The sequence below is a fragment of the Zeus faber genome, assembly GCF_960531495.2.
Source record: "Zeus faber genome assembly, chromosome: 1".
In the NCBI taxonomy this organism is placed as follows: Eukaryota; Metazoa; Chordata; class Actinopteri; order Zeiformes; family Zeidae; genus Zeus; species Zeus faber.
In genome coordinates, this window is record NC_137193.1 from 22033830 (window position 1) to 22054377 (window position 20548).

A 20548-nucleotide genomic window follows, 5' to 3' on the forward strand; every position below is an offset into this window, starting at 1 on the left:
TTTCGGTAACTGTAAAACTCCACTGTAATCATAGCATTAAGTCCGGCAAATGAAGGATGATAGAATTGTGCTCTGAATAATGTATAAAAAACAAATGCACTAAATAGTAAGTATAGCTTAACTCTTAAAGGACTTTTGAGGACTATTTTCATGACCAATCCCCAACTCTTCACTATTTACTGTGTTATATGTTTTCACCACAACATGACAAAACCACGCAGCATAAATCATTCCATGTGTTCTACTGGACTATTACTAACCACACCGGCTTGGTATTACTGTAGGTTCTTGTTGTACTGTAGGTAATCCTTGTGCAACGCCTTCAGATGTATTTTGCAGCATATATTTATAAATGGTAAGGTCAGTTTATTTAGGTTCCCTTCATGTCTGCCACTCCATACAGCTCTGCATGCTCTCAAACATCATCCGCATGTGCATCGTGCTCTATTACTGTATGTTCATCTATCTTGTGTTCTATTCTGTGCAACACAAAAGAACAATCTACTTTTGAAGAACCATGCTTGCATCAATAGCTTGGTGTGTGAAGCCCTGTCATGGGGGAACTGAAGCCAGTGGAAATGGTGGTGGCCAGTCACCTGGGGGGCTATGCCTTGATATTGCATCATGCGGTCATGTGGCGTAATGTATGGTAATATTCCCACTGACCCACTTTTGACTGAGTTAAACCAATGGTAATATGTCTTCCCCGTGAACAGAGCTCCACACAGCCAGAAGGTAGGCAGCCAGGCAGCTGACTGTTTTCCTCTCTGCAACAAACTGGCCAATCACAGCGCATGGCTTCCCGCCATGGCGAGCCAATTGGAGTCTTTGTGTTTATTCATAGTAGGAGTTGGAGGTTGCGAGATATGTATTGTTCAAGCTCTTTTGTCATAATTAGCTCTTTGGATTAGTAGAAGAATCTGTTTGTAGAGGATGGTTAAAGGATACGCTGAATATTTATAGATTTTAAATGCGAATTTCCTACCCATGACCTATTTTTCTGCTAAAATTGCTCTTTTGTTCATTCGAGTAGATTCGAATTCTGTGGATTTTTCCAAATAAATAGAATTCAATATTAGCTTCACCATGCGTAAGTGTAACATGCACAAATTCACTGCCATCTGGGTCAAACTCTCTTTTGAAGAACCAACATTTGAAGTGGTAGCAATTGTATAAGAAGTGAAAGTGAAAGACAGTGAAAGTACAGGTAAAGTGGAGGGATAATGAGCCCTGTGAAGCACCAAGAGACATAAATTCAGCTTGCTACTTGTGCAGTATCTGCAGGAATCCCTCTGACCTGAGAGAATGACTATGATCCAGGAGGAAGTAGTTTGTTTCCGGCGTTAAAGGACTCTGATAACTTTAATGATACTATTAAAGGTGCACTTTTATCTTGGCAGTGGGTCACAGTGGACATGCCAGCCCGGTGAGCCTGCAAAGACCAGACTGAGGAGATGGAGAGTGGCATGTGAGCGCCTCCCTCCCTCCCTCCCTGTCTCCCAAATTCACTCATCCAGGGTTTGGTTGTTTAAGTTTATGCCCCAATGCTTTCTCATTCCAGTCTAAGCAACTCCAGTGTTCTTTCCCTCTTTGCAGAAGACATCTATTATTTTCATATTACATTTTCAGCACAAGGTTATGCTATGTTGTATTTAACTTTTGTGTCACACATTATCCACACACATGTACTTTCGTTTTAATTTTCCTAAAAACCCTCTTTCTTTTTTCTATCTTCATCGCGTTCATTAAATCAGGCCGAACGAACTCGAATTCAGGAAACTGCCCAGCGCACAACAGCTTCATTGATAGGGGCGAAAACACAATGGCCTCTTTTGAAACTTTGCTCTCTCTATGGGTAATTCAAAGGGTCTGACTTTGCCCTGGCAGCCGTCTTGTACGGTCAGGAGCCGAGGAGCTGTGAGGGATAGCAGAGTAAATGTGAGTAGTGTGTCCCCGGGGAAAACCCTTTACTGTACAACCGGGGCCTTAATTATGGGACAAACATCGAGGTGAGTATGTGGTGTGGTCGGAGTTGGAGGGCTCCTGTTTGGAGTCCAAATAAAGCGGTGTTTGACTAACTGGGTCAGGTCAGGTGGACCTTTTAAAAGCATGAAGATTTGCTCTCTGTCCCAAGTGAGCGGATTCTGGAAGTGCCCTTATCGTGCTGCTTCACTTGGCTTGCGGGAAGTAGCACGATGAGGGCACTTCTTCCTCATCAAGTACAGTTCTGCTGCTTGGATCCATGCACGTCTCGCTGCTAACTTGTCGTGTTGTTGGGTCGCAGAATTATTTTGTATTGTTCCAACAGCTTCTTCAGGAGGGCGGTTTTCCTCTTCTCCTATGACTACCAATTATAAGCCAAAACCAGTAATTGCTGTGTTTAAAAGATTTTTTCTGCTGCTGCTGCAGCTGTTGTTGTTGTTCGACAGCTTTCCCTGGCACAATGCTGTGCCATTCATTTAAATCCTCTGTGGTTTTCCCCAAGTCACTGATGTCTTTCCATAGAAAGACCTTAACAGGATGTAGTTTTAACCGGCCATTATAGGGACTGAATGCAAAATAACTTAAATCCTCTACAGAATGGTGATGCATGCGCTCAGTTAATGTAGCTGATGCAGCATTTTTATCTGTCCCCATTGGCTCCTCTGTAGAGCTTTTCCCGATGTGCACATGTGATCACGCTGCGAGGCCTCGTATGCTTGGCTGCCGCTGGGGCGCTGCCAGTCTGCTGCTGCAGGGAGTTTCCTGAGAGGCTAGAACATCTTAAAAGGTTTGAGAAACATTTAGATGAAACATTATACAATCAACAAAATGGAGCAGGGACGATAGTACTTACTTCCAAAAGAATAGTAGAAGAAATTGTTGTCAATATTTCAGCTTCAAATGAAATAACGGCCATTGCAATAATAATACTTTCTTGCCCAGTAGGTGAAACAGATATATACACACACACACACACACAGTAACAAATTGGGAGCAGTGGAAGCGAAACCCAAAGCCACAGTGTCACATGCGGTGATCGGGCCGCTCATGTTTCACAAATCCATTCCTCCTGCAGTCTCTTGTCTAGTCTGGACGTGTGCAGCAAACCCCAGGAAACTGAATCCTCCTCTGAGCCTCAATGGAGCCAATAGAGGCAACAGCATTACAAAGAGGAGATACCCAGGGAAGTGATTGATGGAGGAAGTAAGTGGGGAAGGATAGATGGATTATCTGCACAGGGTTTGTGCCTGACGGCTCAGCATTTATATAACCTTTACTCTTTGACCGTGAAGATCTGGAGCATGAAATCAAAGATTAGAGGATGAAATAGGATGTTCAGTATGAAAGAGAAGAGGTCCTTTGACTCAGCCCTTCTTAGTCTATATTAATGATGAAGTATGTAACAATACTTTTCTTTTAAACCTTTCAATTATAATATCGAAATAGTGTTCCTTTTGAGTAAAATAGAGGCTACATGTCAAGAAGTGTTAAAATGGGAGAACATAATGGCTTCACACGGTCCATGGTCGACCATCAAAGCGGCTCGGCACAGTGTTTGGGCTGTCTGTCAGTTTGAGCTGAGAGATTACAGGCTCACGATGTGGTGCGACTGACACCTCGCAACCCCCGGATATCATGGGAAAAACTGGTTTGTCAATGGTGTTGTGACACTTTTTTACTGAGCTGATACCACTGATGTGAAGTCTTGGCTGAGCTACAGTCAACATACGAATCATTCACCAGAGCCGGTCGATCGGAGATGGGAAAACTGTATGCTGTTTGACACACATATAGTTACAGAAAAGTAATGGTGTAAAATCTAAAACTTGTTTTACTTGAAATCATTTTTTTCCTCTTGGTTTAAAATCTTTAGACAGCAATTTTATAACTGCATTTGCATGTGGCACGTAATAATTTGATAATGCAGTGTTCTTCCTCTGGGTGTGTAGAATTAACTGTGTGAACTGTATTTCTATGTGTGTTTGAGGGAATATATTGAGCTGTAACTTACAGTATGTTGCCTACAGCCTAAACTTCTGGCAATGGGGGTGGGGGTGGGGTGGGGGGGGGTGAAGCAGGCAGAACGGAGGGTCATGGCTTGGTCATGCCATCTGAGTTACGACGTTACTGTATATAAAGCCCTCCCGCAGCCATGCGGAACAGAGGGAGACCCAGTACAGACCCTAGGGGAACCCCATAAGACACTGTGAAAACACATACGCCCTTACACACAGTACAGTGTGAGATGTGTGGGCTTGTACACGTTTACAAAGTGACAGCCCACTGATACGTACAGTACACCTATACCGTCTGGCCCCAGATGTCATCTCTGGCGACAGTAATCCATTTGAGCAAACATGACAGACTTGCACTTTATGCGTCAGTGGCGACGCGGCGCTGGGAATAGCTCTGACCCGGGGGCCGCCAGCCTGGAGTGTTACTGCCCGGCGTCTCCCTCACCCTGCTTCTGTCGGCTGCATTGACCTAGTTCACCACCAACACTCCTCCAAGTATTACAATTTTCTGTATGTATTCCTGCCTCAGTGAAGGGGGGGGGGGAGGGAAAAGACTGACATTTCACTATGAATCAAAATCCATCTGTTTAATCTGGGGACAACTAGAGAAGTGACCAAGTGTAACTTGAAGGAGGGTGAGGGGTTGGTACACGTACATGATAACATGTGGTATTTCAGTAGGACACCAACCAATTGTAGCTGTCTTGCTGTTTCCATGCTGCTTCCATGGCAATCTGCTGCTTTGGGCACTGCTTTAGTGTGCTAGGTTTACAGCTGGCGGTTTGGAAGCGCTCGCACAGTGAGGTAACTGTTTGAAACCAGACCACCCGCAGCACATCAGAAGTGCAAAAGTTGAATTTCAGATGCTGAGCACTGGGACACGTTGAAAACAAATACAGTAGAGTGTGTGGCACAGGTTTCACAAAATTCTGATTTCAAAAATAGAATGTAAGTCGGTTTAAGGTCGAGTTATCATCAACCGTGGTTACTTAACCCATTTAACCTTATACTCTTGTGCACTCAAACCTTAACATACTGTTCTAATAAACTCTAATTCTACATTACAAAATACCGTGTATCAGAAAATAAAGAACAAAATAATATAGGTAACAGAAAGATAAGATAACATAAAAAAATGTTTTTCCGCATGTACTGTGTGCAATTCCTCTTCCCCAGGAATAAATCAAGTCTCACACAAACATGCTTGCAAACACAGTGAAGATACAAAGACTTTCATCTCTTACTGGCCTGACCTTGGTTATTTTCTTCGCGGCACTTTGACAAACTGTTCTGTGGAAAACAAGCAGAAACTATACATCACCGTCGCTTGTAGGCTGTGGCGGTAGCAGTTAGGAAAGATGTGTTTTTAAAAGATGGTTTCAGATATTTATGAACCTACTCAGTGGGTGGTCGGATGAGGCTGGTGGCGCTTGGCACACACCTGCAGTCTACAGTCTGGCATGCCTTCCTCTAGGGGGAGCGACTGTACCTGCAGCAGAAAGCCTGTCATTACACTGAAGGAGTCCTGATGAGGAGCAAAGCGGCCTGGAATTAGCTCCCTTCTGTCTGGGTGACTGACTGACTGAAGACTGACTGACTGACCGACCAACTGACTGACAGAGTGCGGGAAGGCATCAGCAAAACAAACAAAGCTCTGTCCAGTAAAGTGGCTGCACCAAATCCAGTTTATGCTTATCTTTATCTTTCTCTGCCTTTCAAGGCTAGCTTCATTCAGGATCAGCTTGTACCAATTCATGTGTACAACCCTAAGAGGGGCCACAATGAGACATCTTATATAGGGCTGGTATCTAGAGAAGGAAACTTCTCTGAGCGAGTTTCTCTGATCTCTTATTGCCTTTTGGATACTTTCACACACGCACACACGCACGCATGCACACACACACACATACACACACACACACACCCTCAGCTGTGCTTGTATATCCCCTAGTCTTGACCCGTGCACCCTCTCAATCATGTGGTTCTCCCAAGTCGCTCTCAATTAAATGGTCAAATGTGCTTGTAGAGGGAACATAAGGCCAAAACTGGCAATGAAGGGAAGTAAGTCAGCCAAGCTGGCTAGAAGAGACTTAGATCAGATGTTTGACTGAATAAAGAGGTGCAGCTGCAAGAATGAACAATTGGACGACAAATTGATTCGATGCCCTGATATGTTAAGTGCAGGGAGAGGAAGGGTATGACTATCAGCTGGGGCTGCTGTGGAACAGAGGGCACAGTGCTGACAGGAGTTCAGTGATGCATACTGCGTTCACACACACACACACACACACGCACACGCACACACGCACGCGCGCACACACGCACACGCACACACACATACATATTTACTTCCGATGTGCATGCATTTTTGTATGGGCTTGTTTGTGTTTAGAGATTTTATAATTACTCTGTAACTTCACTTGTGGTTGACTAGAGACATGCTGCGTGGTGTCGGCTTTCTTGGAAAATACACATATTACATACATACAGATATTAAACTCATGAGCTGTATATAGATGTATAGGGAATTCACACAAAACTGCATGTACCAAATGTACTGTACGTATGTTTGTGCACTTTGGTCCACCGCCAACAGCTTTTCCATCTCTAGAAAATTCTACTGAGGATTAGAGCTGACAAGGAAGATTAGCCTGGATGCCAAATTACCTGTTTCTTTGATGCTGATTGGCGTGTGTGTGTGTGTGTGTGTGTGTGTGTGTGTGTGTGTGTGTGTGTGTGTGTGTGTGTGTGTGTGTGTGTGTGTGTGTGTGTGTGTGTGTGCACTTGCATGTTTTTTTTTGTTTTCTTGGTCAAAGTTGTGTGTGTGTGTGTGTGTGTGCTTGTGCACTGGCACTCCTGTAAATATAGCTGCTAGATGGGGGCTGCTGATGACAGCCATGATTACAGGCTGAGCCATTTAGCAGCTGAAGAGGTGTGTGTGTGTGTGTGTGTGTGTGTGTGTGTGTGTGTGTGTGTGTGTGTGTGTGTGTGTGTGTGTGTGTGTGTGTGTGTGTGTGTGTGTGTGTGTGTGTGTCGAAGAGAGAGCGAGTGAGTGAGGGGCTTTTGAATATCCCTCAGCGTGGCTTATCTGGTCCAGTGTTCCGTAAAATAATGAACAGAGGAATACGAAAACACGATATCTCACATGGCTTCACAATTTTGAAGTCATTGAGCTAGGGCGGCTATACGCTGAGACATGAAAAACATGAAACCCTTTTGCAGCCGTGATACAAGGTGAGAGCGAACAGACAGAAAGGGGCTTGTGGTGAATGGGTGGGGTCTGTTCAGGTGAAGTCTTCACGCTATATCCGCTGGTGTGTGATCAGAGAGACAGCAGGAGGACACGCTCTCTGCTGCCGTTCAGCCTTTAAACTTCAAGAAAGGCTGTGAGCGAAGAAAAAGAAAACCTCTCCCGTTTTACGTGCTCCTGCCTGTGGCGGGCTCCTCTTCCCTCTTATTCTCCCTCCATCCTCCTTCATCAGTTTCCACTCCCGCACTTGCACGTCATCTCACCGTCTCCACCTTTTGCTGTCTTTGTGTCTTTTTCCCATTTATTAATGTTCTGTAACTCCCTCCACCGTCTCGCCGCTCGCCTCGCTCCTTTTTCCTTTTATATGCCTTAGTATTTCTGCTGACCTTCCACTCGCCTCCTGCCACGCTCGGCCAGAGCTGCTTGCTGACATTAAGACTATCGCCTCCCAGGTTGGTGCCCTTATGGACACAATGAATCTATTTTAAAGTCTTGGCCTCACACAAATCTTTTTTTTAAGGGTTCTCGAGGCTTATCTTGCTGACCACGAACCAATAACCTGGCTCAATGTATCAATTCCTTTATGAGAAGATTGGTGTTTATTTGCATAGAATGTAGTGCATAATAACAATGCACTGAACAAGTAAAACAACCATTTAAGTAGAACTGTAAGACCAAACTTCTTAAAAACCATTAGCGTCCACGTTACTCCTAAGTTTCCGTCCTACAGTATATTCTAATGTGAGCCTGATGGATTGGAGGAGACAAGTCATTTTCTGCTCCCTTTGCTGCTTGGAGGAGCAACCCCAATTGGATTTTCTGCAGTTGTAGCGGAACTGTGTATCCACTTATGGAGGGTAATCACACCGGCACAAGCAGTTCAAGTCGAGTCACTCTTCATATTAGGGGGCCGTTGCACTGAAATGTATTTTTTGGGGGGCCCTAAAGTAGCAGCGCTTGTATATTTCATGCTGGTCCCCGAGTGGAACAGTCCTTTTTCCACGGTTCTGCATAATTCGGTTCTGTTTTTCTGGAGAGGGACTGGATAGACAGTTTGTTTAGGGAAGAGTTAATGCAGTTATATGGAGGAATACTGTATTTGCTATGACTGTAATACAGGAGTCTATTATGTAAGGTGTTACTTGCAGCAGGCCTAAATTTAGAGCCAGAAGCCGGAGCAGGTAGCAACCACTTCTCCCAAAGCGGTGCCGCTCTCTGCAAAAGAAAATGTGGGAGAGATCATAAGGTGATACCATGACAGCTGTGTAAATAGTGTTGAGACACAGCTTTAACCCAGACCCTCGATTTGGCATTCATGTAGAGAAAGCAGTGACCAGTTACTGCCCAGGGTGTGTGTGTGTGTGTGTGTGTGTGTGTGTGTGTGTGTGTGTGTGTGTGTGTGTGTGTGTGTGTGTGTGTGTGTGTGTGTGTGTGTGTGTGTGTGTGTGTGTGTGTGTGTGTGTGTGTGTGTGTGTGTGTGTGTGTGTGTGGGTTAGAGTACCTGTGGTAGTATGTTAGAGAGGAATCATCAATGTGATGTAGATTCGTCCAAAACAGAGCTATGCTTTTCCTGGCAAACATTATGAGGATTAGGAAAATTAAATTATAACTAACTAAATAGAAATAGACAATAAGGCACAAATTGAAATCTATAATTTTGTTTTATTATATCCTGCGCCTTGCAAATATATTTTATTTACTCAGTTTATATTTTTTGCATTCATGCTTTGCATTTTTGCTTCTTGTTCTTTATTTTCATTACTATTTTTTATAATACTGTAATTACTATTTTTTTCTTTTTAATATTGTTGTGGCTGGCTCTATGCGCAAGAATTTCGCAGCCAGCCATGCGTGCTGTTTTGTTGTGCTTATGAGAATTAAAAAAGAAAAATCTTAAGCGTTCCAACCTTTTTATTGATTTGATTGTTATGCCAATAAAGCACTTTTTGGAGAGGGGGGAAAAGGGGGTTTCTCATTAACGTCGACCACACGGTACGCACAGAGACAATGACGGGAAACCACGCCCAGCCGCTCCAACCTGCGCCCCTGATTGGTCGGCCGTCGTTCGCGGGGCGGAGCTCGCACTACAAACCCAAACTGGAATGCACATGACTGCTGGAGTCTGAGCGTGTGTGTGTGTGTGCGTGTGTGTGTGTGTGTGTGAGTGAGTGTGTGTATGCGTGAGTGTGTGTATGAGTGGAACCACGGAACAAACGGCGAGCGACGTTCACGCAGACGGTTCATTCGGTTTGGATAAAGAGGTTTATTTGGGGGGTGGGGGTGGTTTTCTTATTTGCGGGGGGCTTGTGCCACAAGCGGCCAAAGTGCAGACGGGACCCACTCTCGTTTTCATCCTCGGATGGAGGGACGCGCCGAGGATCCACTTGAGTGAAGTTTCGTAGAGGTGGGTTTTGGTTTTTTTTCCCTCCACACTTGGAACGCTGTTATTTACGTGTTTGAAGCTTGTTTCGAAGTGTCTCTTACGGAACACTGCCCGTGCGCGTCCGTCCCCCCGTTTCTGGTTTTTCTGGACACGAACGCGTCACGCAGATGTTGCGGGTTGGTGTGTTTTTTTTTATTGTTGTTGACACAGTAGTAGTGGGTTTGAAGCTCACGGTTCAAGCTGAACTTGAAACGTGAGTAATTAGGTCAGTGATTTAAAGAATGCCCCTCCAGGTTTTTTTTTTTTTTTTGGGGGGGGGGTGGGGGTTTCAGCGGTCCTTTGTCATGTACTGTCTGACTCCCACCCACAGTGGATCTCCCAGTGTAACCAGCCACATTTACATCTGCCATGGAAATCGCCTTTACAGACTGAGGTTTAACCCTTTCATTGTACAGCAGTTATAACCCCCCCCCCACCCAACCCAAACATATTCTTTGACTTCTCTCACTGATCTCCTAAAAGTCCGCATTGGGATTTACACGCATCATTTTCCGTTGAAATGTTCCAATTTATCCCCATTCCCAACTCCTCCAACTCCTTCACCCGTCACCCAGTCTGATAGAAATCGATATCCCATCATCATCACCTTGCTGTGTAATATTTATCTCCTTGTATCAAATGCTTTTGTTTGTTAAACTATTGTCAGTACTGAAACCTCTCTCTCTTTCTCTCTCTCTCTCTCCCCTCTCTCTTTCTCTCTCTCCTCTCTCTCTCTCTCTCTCTCTCTCTCTCTCTCCCCTCCCTCTCTCTCTCTCTCTCTCTCATATATATATATATATATATATATATATATATATATATATATATATATATATATATATATATATATATTAGTCACACACACTTTGCAAAAAGAATGCATCCAAGCAACTCCTGGTGTGTTTGAGAGCCCAGATGCTGCTCATGGTTTCTCAAGGAAATATGTTTCAAGGGTAAAATACAAAAAAAAAAAGGTCTTTCTGTGTGGAACCGTGCAGACTGACTTTGATATGGTTAAGTGGAAGTGCTTTACTTGACTGCCAGCCTGTTTTGGCCGTGGCTGAACTGTTTGATGGGGGAGCAGCTCTCCCACTGGTGGTGGGGGGTGGCCCAGTGGAAGCTGGGCCAAACCCAGTGAGGCTCTAGAGCTCCAGCACCCAGGGATGCTGCCCTTTTTCTCACACTCACCTTGTTTCTTTCCCTGAATTTTCTGACCTTCAGCAACTTATCAGTCCTTCCTCTTATCCGCTCCCCCTGTTCCTTTTCCTGTTTAGGTCCCTGAGTCTCTCTCTCTCTCTCTCTCTTTCTCTCTCGAACACACAGGCCGCTTTTACACATGCCAATTTCCCCTCCTTTCTCCCCAAAGCCTCTTTAAAAGAATTACGCTTGTGGTTTTGAAAGAAATTCAGACAAGTGCTGTCGTTCCCTCAAATTTCCCCTCAAAATATAAGCAAATTATTTTCATATCGGTGGATTATTGAAGAAGATGTGAGGTATTATTTGGGTGGAGTGAAATATCATGAGCCAAGGGCCAGCTTAAGCCTCCAGGTTAATGAAGAAATGAATACTTTTAGATCTGGCCAAATGTCAAATTCTTTGCAACCTGACCTGGGGAAGTACCTCGTGTAAGGCAGTGCGATAGCAGTTATTTTCAGTACTTTGTTTTTGTAGATCTTTTGCCTCTCCTACACACTATTGGATCTAACCCTTTCCCGTCTTTCCAAACACCCACTCAGAGTTTTTTGGAATATAGTTTGTTTTGGTGAGCATTAGGATTATTATTTCACGTTTTTATAGTGTGTGTGTGTGTGTGTGTGTGTGTGTGTGTGTGGTTAGTGGGCACACACTGTATAAGCACATGTGTCCGTGTGGTTGCGCTTCAAATGTTGGCCTTGCATTCTTACAGGAGGAGTGCCTCTGCTAGGTTATCACAGCTGATAGTTATTTCATGAGGCGTGGAGTCTTCTGTGTCTCTCTCTTGGAGGCTGAGACAATTTAAAAGCACTCCACCGAGATAGAGAAAGTAATGATTTTTAAATTCGAGAGTCTCTTCCCGGAATCTGTGGTGGTCCTGACTACTGTGCATAGTTAATGTGTGTAAAGAAGGAGTCATGGGTCAGGGGTCTCTCCTTTTTAAAAGAGCTGCAGAGCAATTGGTGTGAATTTGCCGATCGGCTGATCACGTCTGCTGATGTTAGATAGTAGCTACGGCGGGACTCCCTTCTTTTGAATTAGAGCGATTTTAGGTCATCTTATCCACTCGTTCGTCACTCCAGAAACACTCTGGACAGACTCCAACAGAAGGGGACCTCCAGCGTTCAACAGATAACAATGTAGGGCCGTCACAGCTGCATAAAAAGAGAGTCTGACCTGCCTATTTTTAAGCCGGAGGTTATCTTGTCTAAATGACGGTCCTGTCCTGTTTCTCATGTCTCGACACGTCCCTACCCTAAAATCACCTATTTGCTGTCGAGGATTGTGTGTGTGTGTGTGTGTGTGTGTGTGTGTGTGTGTGTGTGTGTGTGTGTGTGTGTGTGTGTGTGTGTGTGTGTGTGTGTGTGTGTGTGTGTGTGTGTGTGTGTGTGTGTGTGTGTGTGTGTGTGTGTGTGACGGTGGGGGAGGAGAAGGAATTTTGGGTGTAATGTCGGGGTTAAGCAGTGTTCCCAGGGAGGGGCAAGGTGGGGACAAAGCTCAGAAACAGTGGGATAGCTGCGGGAGGGTGGAGAAGAGGTGTGTGTGTGTGTGTGTGTGGGGGGGGGATGGGCTTCAGCAAAATAGTTGGCATTTCAGAGCGATGAGTGGTGTGACACAAGAACAGGGGATATGAACTAAACATTAATTTCTGCTCAGCTGTCCCATGTGTGTTTCTGTACTGTACTCGTGAAGACCCGCCTCTGATCTAAGGGTGTGTGTGTGTGTGTGTGTGTGTGTGTGTGTGTGTGTGTGTGTGTGTGTGTGTGTGTGTGTGTGTCCAATTCACCCCTTCCAACTGCATAAGTAAGAAGCAGTGACGTATGAAAAATGACAACCAGACCAATGTTCTGCTAATTGATTAATGACTGGCTGGCTTTGTGTGCGTTGGTTCCTGCAGCGTCGCAGATGCTGGGATGTGGAATCCCCCCTCCCCCCCTGACCCTTAATTTCTTTCTCTACCTTCTTCTCTCCATCCTCCTTATAAACACATCTTCAATTAATTGACCTCTGTCTGTCTGTCCGTCTCTCTCTCTCGGTTGGTTCCATTTCTGATAAAAAAATGGCGGGTGAGAGATTTATATCCCCCCCTCCCCTCGTTCCCTTGTCTCTGAGCAGATCAGTGGCAGCAGACCCTCTTCACGGGGAAAGGAGAGGCTTTCTGAAATAATCCCCCCTACAGCCGGCGGTCGACAAACCGAGACACTTGCGCACATGCTCATGTACCACCTGGCATATATCGTAGTGTACGCGTCATGTGCCGCACATCTGACACACACACACGCACGCACGCACACACACACACACGCACACAGACATTCCTATTGGTGCCCACCTCTGGCGCGAGCAGCTGGAGACCACAGCAGCGTTGTGATGGCTCTAAGCGTTTTAGAACGGTCTAAGCTGATAATCTGTGTGTTTTGGTATTTGCTGTGCTCTTTTCCCCCTACACTGGCCAATAGCTGGGGCTAGCAGTATGTGTCGGTGTGTGTCTGTGTTATTAAAGTGTGTGAAAATGAGTGTCAATGGCAGCATTACAGGTATGTCTTCTGTCATAGCAAAGTCTCTTGACATTTTTCGGTCTTTCTGAACTTCCCCTGTAGCACGCCTTACTGTTCTTTGTCTGTACTCTTGTGCCAGTTTGTCCCTGTCTGTCTCCAACAATCCCTCTTGGAATATAGGCCACTGGATTTCATAGATTTCAATGTTGTTTCTTGTTGTGAACACCTTTCCCAGTTTTTTGACAAGACACTTGCATGCGTTGCCTCTTCAGTCACTGTTGTCACAGCCTCTGGAAGAGTGTGTGCCCATTACCAAGCTTTCTCGGGGGGGCGTGAAACACAGCTGTGTGATGACAGATGAAATGAGGAGAACAGACGAAGGGAGGGGGTTACTTTTTTTTCCTGAGGCCTGTTGTTGCCAAGATGCCTGTTGTGGCAGCATTCAATTTCTGAGGTTTTCACTTTTCTCAACCCAATCCTAAACCCAATAGGACTCCACACAATGAGGACTGAAAGCAGGTCTGAAAGGAAAGATGACTCAACTGTTATATACGGTATGGTGGGCAGGGAACGCTGGGTAACCACTCCCGTCACTCCTGAAGGCTGCCAACTTTATGCAGCCCATGGCCAATTGATTTATTTTTCCTTATTTATTTGGAATACTATAATGATTGCATTGCCTTAGTTCCCATTTGGGATATATGCTAATAATTTTTTTTTTTTTTTTTATAGTATGTTGAACAGTCACACAGCCAGAGCAGTAGAAGATAAAGTAGATCTAGTCATAGATGCAGTATGATATAATGCTGGGCCTTATAGCAAGCTGTTGATTTATGTGACCGCAATGGGGAAAAAAATGTGCTGTCCATTTTGTGATTATCTTTACAACGAAAACTATAAAATAAAATACAATTCATAGCAGCTCTCTAGAGCCTTAAGCACACACACCCAATTAAACCCCTCCGTGTTTCAAGTGGCTCTTGACCTTTTTAGCTTGCACTCTGCATTTGCCTAATTTTTCCTATTTCAGGACTTATGTATTCCTACACATCAAAGTGGAAATGCCATTAAAAATGTATTTTTCTTTTTTTAAAGTGGTATTAATCCATCCCGGAGAACACACTGCGAGCAGATGTGTAACGGTTGTGTGCACGTCTTGCAGAAAGCTGTAGCCTGTAGGGAAGCCATGACTGGGTTCACAGGAATGATCAGTTTATCAATCGGTGCGGCGATGCGGTCTATAAATCGTTATTCGGGATCCTGCTTAACTGTGCCATCGCCACTCATACACGCACATCTTTGCCCTGTCTCCCCTAATCCCTTCCTTCCCCCGTTTCGTTGCATGACTTTGCTGAGCCATCAATCTATTCCGAAGCTGTCCATCTGTAGTGGGGTTTGCATTGTCCTGACTTTATGCATGTTTTTAATGTTCACATAAAGAAACCTGACTGAAATGAAAGTACAAAAGTTGGCATATCGGTAAAAAAGAGGACGCGATCGACTGTGTGATTGGAACAGATTTTTGGGTAAATTATGAATGAAGCTTTTGTCGTTGTAAACATGATGACTTTAGTCAGGGCTATGAGACCAACAAGGGAGACAAAAATCCACCGTGACTTCACACTGTGGAAATGACACCCACGGCATAAACAAAAGCATTGCCAGCCGAGGAAACCCAATTGCCATCGAACCGTACAAAGAGCCTTAAAAACCTTGAGCGGCAGACCTAAGACAGCCTGCTGCACGTGTAGGTTTTTACTATGTTGGTGCTGGTGCAATGTTTACAGCTGTCATGACCGGATTAAAACACATTGACAGCATCTCTGTGTTGTCTTGTGTATCCTCAAAACTATGTCCATGGCATTATAGGTTCATGTCTGAGGCTTTTATATTGTGCTGTTTGGCTGACTCCGAACCCGTTCCAACTTAAAAATAAGACAAATAGATGAACCCTTATGATAAAAATGGCAGAACTATGCTTGAATAATATCATATTAAAACTATAGATATTAATTAATGATGAGGAATTTTACTATAAGATATTCTAACAATCCAACTGAGGTTCATCACATTGAAATATATGGCAATTTGACCACAAAGTGGTCCCTAAATGGAGAACGACAGATTGAGGAGCAAACCGTACACCTTTTACCTCTTTTGCCACAGTTTTTTTGTCACTGGCCACTTTCCCACGGTGTTCTACTCTATACTGTACATTCGGTAGAGCGCTCTGAATGGCCATCATCACAGTAGTCCTCTAAAACTAACAAGTGGGGCAGAACTGGACGTATAATCCTGTTTGGATGGCCACGGCAGGCCACTCCAGGGCTTACCACATAGTTAGCCATGATGGATCTTAAAATAATAGATACATCTGGACGGAAATCACAGTTGCACAACTGCAAATATGTCATGCAGACACAGAATAGCGCTATGTTGATATCTGCTATGGGTGAATTGGTTATAAGGTGAATGGAATGGAAGGAGAGGGACTAGGAAACTGCAGGGAGCAGAGGACATTTATTTATTTCAACGTTTGATTGGTGACGGACAGACTGCCATGGCAGTTTAGCACTCAGCATTGGGGATGTTCAAAGTAATTTGAAAGTTGACTTAATTGGCTTGTGCAGGCTTTTCAAAAGTTACTTTGGTGCAGACTCAATGGCTTTGATATACAACATCCTTTATTCAGCCGCTGCAGGTAGAGATTCTTGTCTCCAATGTGTCATGGAGCCATGGAGACATATATATATATATATATATGTGTACGTCATCATGTTACATTCCATTTACTCCAAAAAAAAGAAAATGTTGACTTGGACACCTCTGAGTCCCTTACTTTAGAATGTGGGGTCTTAATATTATTTGAAACAGTGAATCTGTATTGTACTTATAGCTGACATTTGAAGCCTTCAGGTCTCACAAGTGTCTATCCACCGTTCTTTTCCCAGAAAACCTGGAAATGCCTGAGCCAACTGCTTGAATAGCACTTCAGTCCTAGCATTCACACCCTAATCTGGTCATCTGTATATAGTCTTTAAATGTCATACGCCATATTCTGGCCTTAATTCTCCCCCGCATTCACTGCTGCGTGACTAGTCTGATGACCTATAATTAGTATCGAGAGATAATCATCGCCACATGACGAAACAAGGGGACGGCGGACACACTTCAAGGAGGTGACGAACTGTGGTTTGACCTTTTTGAATGCTGAGGAAACGCCCCTGAGTTGGAGCGATGCTACCGGCTGGTTGATTATTAATAAGATGGGGTAAAGGGTAATTGCTACTGAATGTGACGGCACTCACACACTCAACAACAGCACGTGGACAAATGTCGAGACGTCTCATATAGAGTACATGTATTTGTTGGTGTTCTTCTGAGGCCTTTCTTTTATGATGGGACCAAAGCATTTTTATGTGGCATTCATGTGAAAATGCTCCAACGAACACACTTTCCCACTTTCGCTTTCACTTTGTTTTGCGCACTATTTTTTTTGAAACGGCTCTATTCACAAACCATCCTTTAAAACAAACACAAGTGGATTAAATCAGATGATTGAATCTGGTCTCAGCTGAGCGGCGTGCTATCAGCATTGTGTTGGTGTCCCTTGGAGAGTCTAGACGTGGAATCCGGATCAGGCTTGTGTTCATCAAAAAAAACTCTTCATACTCCCCAGGTTAAAAGCTCAGTGCTGTTGACTGAACTTTAATTCTCATTCGTCAATCTTCAAATGGACCCTTCTGTCCATGGTCGTTTTTATCTCATATAAAGAACTTGTGCTCATGGATAATCTCCAGGTCTGTGGTTTCAGCACGTCTGGCTCATAGGCTTCCATGTAAAACACAAAGAACATTCCAGCCTTGTATGCTTGTGGACAGGTCTGTCTTGGTTTCCAAAGGCAGGTTTGTGTGATATGTCATCTTTTAACGAAGGAATGTCAAAACAACTACACCTTTGTTACAACATGCGAAACTAACCAAAGAAAAAAATTCTCCTCCATTGCTCATTGTCCTGTGAATTTCGCTGTCTGTATTTTTGTTGGAGACTGTATCCTGGACAAGAGGAGATTGTTTTGGGCGATAGTTGCGCCATACACAGACTATTTGTCATCCCCGAGGTGATGAGCGTTTGGAGATGAGTTTCACGACTTGATTTATATTCCAGGGGCACGGCTTCCAGTACCTACACGGTTACAACGTCAAATTGACATACTGTACCTTTAAATCCAGATAACCCCAGATAGATGTTAAACACTTTTTCAATTTTTTATTTTTTTTTCTCAAATCCCTTTTTGTCACCGTATCCTACCGAAAATGCAACAACAACTTAAAAAATACTAAAAGGCAGCCAAAATGATTCCCAACACCACAAAGAATGCAAAATGAAAAGGTAAATATAATCCTCCTTCGCTTTCTGGAAGTTAGGGGTATTTTCTTTGGCGTATCGCAGAGTTTGACCTGATGTTCCAAATGTTGTTGAGTCATTTAAGAGTTATCAATTGACTTTTGAATCAGTGCATATCCATATTGTTGCATGTACTGCAGCTTGAAACTTCAGTGCAATTAATATCCTGGATGTGAAGACTGTTGACGACTCTCTTTCTGTTTATGTTCATTTGGAAAGGGTTCCGCAGTGGAGTGATTCTCAACCTTTTGCACATCGAGGACTATGGGTGCAACGGATTACAGTTCACTCACGGGTCGGAACGCATCACAGTTTCGAGTCACGGATTCGGATGCAAGTGCAATATAAGGGCACGTATGGTACCTTCTTCCTTCAAACATGGAAGTGAATGAAAAAATATGATTACTGTAGATCCGCCCCCAGTAACTGAATTGAATCCCAGTATCATCTTCAATTCAGCCGGGGCTGGGCGAAACCTCTGTAGTTTCCTGTGGGCTGACGTTGAGGCATTTGAAATTCTTACGAGCCGTTCAGTGTTTTGACTCTGATATGAATTGGATCTTCATTGTGAGGAACGAGGCTGAGAGCTTCTATACTGTGTGTCCCCCTGGCTCAGGACTGGGGTTTTAGAGCCAGCCGTGTCCCATCGTACCCTCGCTTTGGCCCAGCGGTGACGCCAATGCCACATCCCAGCAGTGTTTCCTTTTTGGAGACACAAGCTACAATGAAATATTTATATCACATTTTTTGCTCGCACATAAATATTAATGGGTTTTTTTCTGCTTCCCAAACGTTGGGAGCTTGACGGGAGCTCAACTGTTGGATGTCTGTGTAATTATTTTCATCCCCCTGCATCTTTCATGCTAATCCAAGCGTGAGGTCAGCTGCTGCCCACGCTCCTCGTCGCCTCTCGCCGCACCGCATCCATCTTCACCTACCGTCTAAATAGATAGATAGAAAGAGATGGAATAGAAGAAGAGAGGTGGGCCAGGAGATCCGTTGACAGTTGGAAGAATGTGTAATTGCCCCCCTCTCAAATTAATAACAGTATCTGTAAGTGAATTGAATTTGAATAAAACGTTTTTTTATTTTATTTTATTTAAGGATTGGTGCTTTAAAAGCCTTGACCCGGTTTCACGAGGGTGTATGTGTATCCTAATTCTTGGCGGTTTGTTCATAACTGTTGTTTTACATAACACACTCATCCCATATTGTCTGCTGTTGCCATGGTGAGGCTAATTTATACAGGCATTAAAAATTAGCCTGCTAACGCACACTGTGGGGTTAGTCTGATTTACACACACACACACACCCTTCAGAGGTGTGTGTGTGTGTGTGTGTGTGTGTGTGTGTGTGTGTGTGTGTGTGTGTGTGTGTGTGTGTGTGTGTGTGTGTGTGTGTGTGTGTGTGTGTGTGTGTGTGTGTGTGTGTGTGTGTGTGTGTGTGTGTGTGGGAGAGAAGAGGTTGATAATGAGTGAGCTGATGTAATAGAACAAACTGAGAAGTTACATGGTCTTTACACACCGGTTAGGGCTCGGTTCCAGGTGGGATCTCACGATACAATTCCATATCCATATATTGTGTTATACATGATGAGAATTGCTACCAACTTTTCAGTCCATTACAGACATATATATCAATACATTTGTGACGATGACGATATTTAATAATAACTTCCAAATAACGTATCACTGTTGCAATGTTCAAATCCATTGAGAAATTGAAATGATAGAATCATATGAGTATTGATTAATTAATTAATTGTATTGTTTGTATATTTATAACACTTTTAACGTGTGTGTGTGTGTGTGTGTGTGTGTGTGTGTGTGTGTGTGTGTGTGTGTGTGTGTGTGTGTGTGTGTGTGTGTGTGTGTGTGTGTGACATGTGGGAATCAATCAGTATTCTAAACTGCAGGTTGAAAAGACAGAACAGAATTCTCTCTCTCTCTCACACACACACACACACACACACACACACACACACACACACACACACACACACACAACACACACATTCTGGCTGAATGCGTTTAGGGCTGTTTTGAGTGTGAGAGAAGCGGCTCCCTGAATGGGTTGACTGGCAGCTGTATTCAGCACTGGGTCTGGCCTGGCACAGAACCAGGACACATCACGAGTGGACCACGTTGTTTTCTGTGTGAAAGGCTCTTTAGATGAGGGGGGATGGGGGATTTTATTTATTTATTTTTTTCTTCAGTTTTCAAGTTTGATTTTCGTTTTTTTAGTACCACATTGTTTCTTTGTGAAGTGCTGTTTTAGATCAGTTCTTCTGCCATTGGGAACCTTCTGGGGACTTTCTCGCTCCGATGAGATATATGCGTAAAATGGCCCGGCATACTGCTAATGCCAAATATTATACGCCAGGACATACTGGAAAAATAAACAAGTAATCCAAATTCCCCAAAAAGGAAAATAAAAAAATTGTGATATGGTTGTTAAATTAAGTTGGTTGTTAGAGGTTGATAGATAGAAACAGAGAAGCGGTTGATCCCCATTAACTTTCTAAGTTAATTTGTTTTTTGGTGTATTCAAAGTTGTGGGCGTATTTGCATTATTGTTTGTTCGTTCAGTTCCCAACCCACCCAATGTCACTATTTTTTAATTAAGAATTAAGAATCTTTGTTAATCTTGTAATGTAAATGTAATGTCATTGTAAATGTTCATATTTTAAACAATTATCTCATTTAATATAATATTTTGATATTGTCTTCCTGAAATCAGTAGAGTTAGTTCTGAATCTCAGCAGAGGTTCATACCATTC

At 43.7% G+C, this 20548-nt stretch overlaps 1 protein-coding gene across 1 annotated transcript in view; it reads left to right on the plus strand.

Annotated features, from left to right (window-relative positions):
- Window positions 1-20548, plus strand: part of ripor2 (RHO family interacting cell polarization regulator 2) — a gene marked incomplete at both ends in the record, with an annotated part of 48564 nt that overhangs the window by 648 nt on the left and 27368 nt on the right. The window lies entirely within an intron of this gene.